The sequence below is a fragment of the Clinocottus analis genome, unplaced genomic scaffold (assembly GCF_023055335.1).
Source record: "Clinocottus analis isolate CAN_PGR_092001 unplaced genomic scaffold, fCliAna1.0.p SCAF_20, whole genome shotgun sequence".
Taxonomy (NCBI): domain Eukaryota; kingdom Metazoa; phylum Chordata; class Actinopteri; order Perciformes; family Cottidae; genus Clinocottus; species Clinocottus analis.
The window spans coordinates 13,774,288-13,780,771 of NW_027175932.1; positions in this window are offsets into that span (position 1 = coordinate 13,774,288).

Here is a 6,484-nt window from a genome sequence, read left to right on the forward strand (position 1 = left end):
AGGTGCGTTGGGAGGTCAGACAGGTAGAAGTGTCTGTATGAGGTACTTCTCCATAGACGGTGTATTACTATGGTAGATGTATTGATGTACTATGAAAGTTGTTCAGACATTTTAAAGATCTCTGTCTATTCTAAGTTGTATTTAGATTATATGTTCCCTGTTACTTGAGCTGTTTTATCTACATTTGCTCTCCTCAAAGCCACACAACTTCATTTTTACCTCACACGTTCTTAATGGTGTTTAAGAACTTTTGTCGATGCCAGAAAGCAACACATCAAATATGAGGAGAGTCCAGCTGGCGACGCAGAACCTCACAGCAAGAAGTGGAACCAAATCACAGAAGCAGCCAGCGGTCACAGTGGTGGAGTCCCTGTTTTCTAAACTGTTCTTTATCTACGTTGTCGATGCATAACATGATGTGTGTGAGTGAGAGAAAGTCGTCCCTTGCACCGGTAATGATGAACCTACAGTGGTTTGGTTCGACAGCCCTCGTCGCTCACCTGCTCTGCACCGACAGCAGCCGGTCGGACGGAGCGGAGGAACCAGAGTTCCCTCAGGAGGCGGAGACCAAAAACAGAGAACCAAGCCGTGCCCCTAGTGGCAAATTAAATAAACCAATTCTTTGATATAACAATTCAGTATGTATTTGTGACGGTTTGCTTTACAAAGTTATTAAGACACAGGCGTCACTATTGGGACTGAAACAGCTGCATGTGTACACACACCGAGGATCTGCCATGATAAGTAAAGGAAGATCAACTTGTTGGGAGGTGCACACACATGTTGCAAGTTGTCATCTTCTGATCACTTCCCCCGTGATGATGTACTCCATCATGACTGGAGCTTCCTCCTGTGTTTACCTCAGGGAGCTGAAATAAATCTCTCTCTATGAAGGCGCTTTGTAAACCGCTTCCAACAGTTTACTGTGGATCAGAGCACGCGGCAGGGTTCTCGTTTTCTTTCCTCGGACCTGTAACCGCAGCTTCCTGGATCCAGATGTGTGTGTCTGTTGGACCAGATGGATTGTAAGAGCCTTCATTCAAACAGGAGACACTTTGTCTTTACTGGATTTGTTTTATGTCCATCCGTCTTTGCAGATTCTTCCCTTCGCTTCTACTTCTGAGAAGATGTCCTCTGGTGACAGTCAAAACATCCTTTGAGGATGAGGGTTTCTTAAGCAGGACTTTTCTTCTTATCCATGATTGACTGGTTGAATCAGGTGGCTTGAACTGAGCTGTTGGGAGATGAAGGCAGCTGAGCAGATTCTGAACATGTATTCATTCATATTCACATGAACAGCTGTTCAGGTCATCATCCACTGGGTTCAATAGCAAAGCCTGGCTTCAAATGTTATGTTCATATGCGGCAGCATGCAAGACACTCTACTTTCATTATTGGCTACATTACATGTTTACACAGAAGAAGAACATTCAATCCATTTTCCATCTTTTATTTTTAATCTTTGGGTTTATTTTGTCTTGTTAAGTCATATTTCTACTGGTAAGAAACGTTACTCACGGTTTGGTGGCCAGTCGATGAATTCAGAGAAGGGTAACGCGTTTGACTTCATTCACTCGCTAAGTTGTGTTGTGGGAACCAAAGTAAAAATAAACTTAAACTTTCACTTCGTCAAAAGGACAAGGAACCGTTCAAAAACCAGAAAGAGCATTTCCTGCAGAAAATGCGTTGGAATGCAAAAAGCTAAAGCTTTTAGCTGAAATATTTGAAAAAAATAGCTGAATATGACTGAACATAGTTGAATATAGCTTAAATTACCTGAATATAGCTAAATAGATTTGAAAATAAAATAATAGCTTATTATAGCTTACGGCCACACCACTCTGATTGAGTCCGATCTCGGAAGCTAAGCAGAGTTGGGCCTGGTCAGTACCTGGATGGGAAACCACCTGGGACTGTAATAAAAGGGCATAGTCAATGATGTCACATGCAGCACTAAGGTCTAACAGGACAAGTACAAAGACAACTCGCCTATCAGATGCAACTTAAAGGTCATCAGTTATTGTCACTAGTGCCATAGTGCTTTCTATAATCCTGACTGAAACTCCTCAAATAAACTATTAGTATGCAACTGACTTCCGACTACCTTCTCCAGTAACTTCGAGAGAAAGGGAAGGTTAGAAATAGGTCTGTAGTTAGCTAACACATCTAAATCGAGGGTGGGCTTCTTAAGGAGAGGTTTAATTACAGCCACTTTAAAAGACTGTGGTACATAACCCGTTAGTAAAGACACATTAATAATATCGAGTAGAGAGGTGCTAATTAAAGACAAAACTTCTTTAAGCAGCTTCATCAGAACAGGGTTCAGGAGACAGGTAGAAGATTTAGAAGTAGAAACCAATTGGTCCAATTATTAGACAATTGATGGAGTTTAATGGGAAAAAAATCTATCCAGACACACATCAAGACCCACAGCCGCCTCCAAGGAGTCCTCTTTTTTACTCTTTTACTCACTCTTAATGAGCCAATAGCACCATCAACAAGACGATCAATCTAAAGTTAACACCGGAGTCCTCTGTTATATTAAGACATGGTAATGAATCAAACACAGAAGGACTCACTTCCTTCAATCTAACAACAACACTGTCAGTTAAACATCAAGTGTAAAAACTCTTGCCTAACGCCGTACAATTCGGTAGTATAAACTCAAAAGTTATAAGGCAATGGTCCAATTATTGGCCCAAAAATATGTACAGGTTTAAGATGGGGAACAAAATCTTAACAAAGCGACAAATAACGGCAAACTAGAATTCAAGACAGACATAATGACACTCACGAGCCATGTACCACTGCATGGTAGATGGCGATCTGTGAGTCCACATCGAGTGAAAGGGGCGAGGAGACCTCTCCCCATAGTGGTGCACAGTAGCCTGGCTGCTGAGGACACCTCTCTGGCTAAGGTAGAAAGACATGGTCCAATCACCCCGGCCAGTCTGATTAGCCAGGTGGGCTGCAGCGGCGCCGGTCTCTTTGAGGGATCGTCGGCTGCAGGCAACTAACAGAAACTGTTAGCACTCAGAGATTGGATGGATGGATGATGATTGAAGGGAGGAAGGTGGGGATGGAGCTGCAGCAGCCTCTTCCAGCTCTTCACTACCACCGCGTGATTTTCTTCCAAATCTTCCGAAAAACCCTGTCCTCTCTTTCTTTTTCTCCTCCTTTGCCTTCATTTTTTGTACCATCTTATCCACCTCTGTCGTTTGATCCGCCAATTTTTTTGCCAAAAACACCTCTGCTTTTCTTCTTCATTGAAAAACATATGTCTTCAAGGTCCTTTTTGTTCATTTTGAGCTTTTGGACTTGGATCTCTTGAGTTGCCAATTCCTCATCCCTCACTTTTGCATTGATTTGAAACAGCCTGATGTCATTCTCGTGACTCCTCAATGTCTTTTCGAGATCTTGGATGCGTGTCTTCGAGCTGATCTCTTGAGTCCCCCATTCCTGTTCCCTCATTTTGCCGTTGCTGTGAAGCAGCTGAATTTCTTTGTTGTGACTCGCCTGTGTCTCTTCAAGGTGTCTGGATTGAGCCTTAAACATCTCAAGCAAATCACTGTACTTCTGCTGATTGAGGATCTCAGCTTGCACGACCCTTCTCATGTTGGCGACATTTTACTTCTCCTTCACGAATCCGTCTGCAGAAATTCCACTTTTCTACTTCCGCTCTGCTTTGTGCGTTAATTAAACGGGCAAAATCTTCAGCGGAAGGAGGTGGAGCGTGGTTCTTTGGGACAGGAGGCTCATACCCATCCATGAGCCGAATGTCGGTGGCACCAAATGTGGCCTTCGGTGGATTGGGGCACTTGTTCTTTGGAACAGGAGGATTCAATTCCCTTGTCTGCCGGCTAACTACAGCACCTTCGTCTTGTAGCAGTTCGGAGTGGTCGTTCTGAACAGTACGAATTAACCTCTTTTGCCGCCGGCTTAATCCAGCACTTGTGGCCTTTGGCAGATGGGGGTGTTTCCCAGCAGGCTTGCCCGTCGTCTCCGATACAGCGAGGGACATGTTTGTATAAAAGGAGCTGTGGTGGACAGATAAGCTGTGGTGGAGTGATGAGCTCTGGTCTGAACAGAAGACCTCCAGTGGACAGATGTCCTCTGGTGGAAACTGGTTGTCTTCTATCGATGTCTTGTAGACTGGTATGACTGCTTCAATACTGGGAATAATGGTATGACTGCTTCAATACTATGGGGTGGTATGACTGCTTCAATACTGGGGATAAACTACAAACTGTAAAAACTCTGGAGAACTGCTAAACTGCTTGTAAGGGTGTGCTTCTGACTTGTATGACGATTTCAATACGTGGCAAAGAATGATTCAGAAGCAGCTCCTACTTATAGACCAAGGGAATGCATTCAAACTGTGCCTTTGTTGTTGACCAATCAGAAGCGGCCGCTGTGAGAGAGAAGTCAGTCTTCTCTCATTAAAGGCAAAAAAATAAGAATTGTAGATCCATCTCCATGGATCCGACAGGGACTACAAACCAAAATGGCGTCCAGTAAAATATCTGAGGTTACATTTCCCCATTTTTAAAAACACAAGTTTACTTTGAAAATACCACACCGGACATAAAAGTCAGTAACGCAGCCAGAGCCCCCGGCTCGACGACGCGGAAACGGGGCCAGATGCTGAGCTGCCAACTTTTCTAAAAACCTTGCCGTGAGATTTTGTCGGAGGGGGGGGGGGGGGGGGGGGGCGACAATTATAGTTGCATCAGATGGGGGACTTGTCTCTGTACTTGTCCTGTTTGACCTTAGTGCTGCATTTCACACCATCAATCATGATATTTTAGACTAGACCAGTTGATTGGTATTAGAGGTACAGCATTAAGCTCGTTTAAGTCATATTTATCAGATCGATATCAGTTTGTTTATGTAAATGATGAAGCCTCAATGACCACTGCCGTTCGTTATGGGGTTCCTCAAGGTTCTGTACTTGGACCAATTGTATTAACCTTATATATGCTTCCCTTCGGGAATATTATTAGAAAACATTCAATAAATGTTGGTGGTTCCCAGAGTCTCTAAAAATAGGTTGGGGGCTAAAGCCTTCAGTTATCAAGCTCCTCTTCTGTGGAATAAGCTTTCACTTTTAGTCCGGGGGCAGACACAATGAACTCATTTAAGAGTAGACTTAAGACTTTACTCTTTGACAGTGCTTCTAGTTAGTGCTGACTCTGATCTTTGATTCAGGAAGCTTTCTTTCAGAGGTTGGATCAGACGACTCTCCTCGCGATGAGGGTATCCACCCCATGGCGACTGTGGCCCAGTGGTGAGCGGGGTCGTCTTTCAATCAGAGGATCGGTGGTTCGATCCCCGGCTCCGCTAGCCCATGTCAATGTGTCCTTGAGCAAGACACTTAAACCTAAATTGCTCCGGTAGCTGTGCCTACGGAGTATGAATAGTTTCTGATACTGATGTGGCACCTTGCATGGTGGCTCCTCCCATCAGCGTGTGAATGATGTCTCGTAGTGTAAAAGCGCTTTGAGTGGTCGGAAGACTAGAAAAGCGCTATACAAGTACAGGACCATCTTCCTTTTTCTCCTTTCTTCTCTCCTTCTGGGTAAATTGTGAGTGATACAGTAAAAGCTGGACGTTTTGTCAACATTTTAAACTTGAAATGGTGTCTCTAGCTGAAAGCATGGCAGAGGCTTTCTCTTTGAAGTTTAAAGCGGATTTGAAGATGTTCATTGAAAACAATTCATTTTTAATCTGATAAAAAGCTGAATAATTTGAATATTTGGAAAAAAAAAATGTAAAAGCATAGAATAAGAGCTGAAGGTTTTGTCAACATTTGAAATTTTAAATCTTGTCTCTAGCTGAACGTATGAAGAACCTGTAAACGTTTGAAGTGGAATTTGAAGATTTCCCCATTGGGTCCCTTTATAAAAAAAATCCTAAAAAGCTTAATAATTCAAAAATTTGAAAAGTCAGATATATGAAAGGTCATAGCCGTCGTGTCCTTAAGTACCTGAATATTTGAATAATTGAACATTTTTCTGTAGCTAAAAATATGGAGTAGATAAGGTCCAAAATACGGATGGAAGAAATAGAAAAATAAAAAGTTTAATAAAGATTTGAAGAACAATAGTTGGAAGCATTCCAACTACACACAGCTGCTGCTAATTACGATGACGCCATCAACAGATGCCAATTAACCAACAATGTCATGTTTAGCCACAAGGGGGCGCAAATGCACAACCCTCAGGCTAACAGTTGTTCTTCACACAAGAGGAGCTCAACCTCCTTTTGGGCTCCTACAACTACACTGACTTTATGACGAACTAAAATTATGTGACTAACTCTAGCGTGACGTGTTGGACATATTTTATCAGACCACATTAAATACATCTTAAAGACAGGTGGAATGAAATGAACCCACATGGTATGGAAATAATGCTCTGCTCTGTTTCCACTCTATGATAGAAGATATGTTTAAACCCTCTACAAAAGAAATGTGTATGTAGTT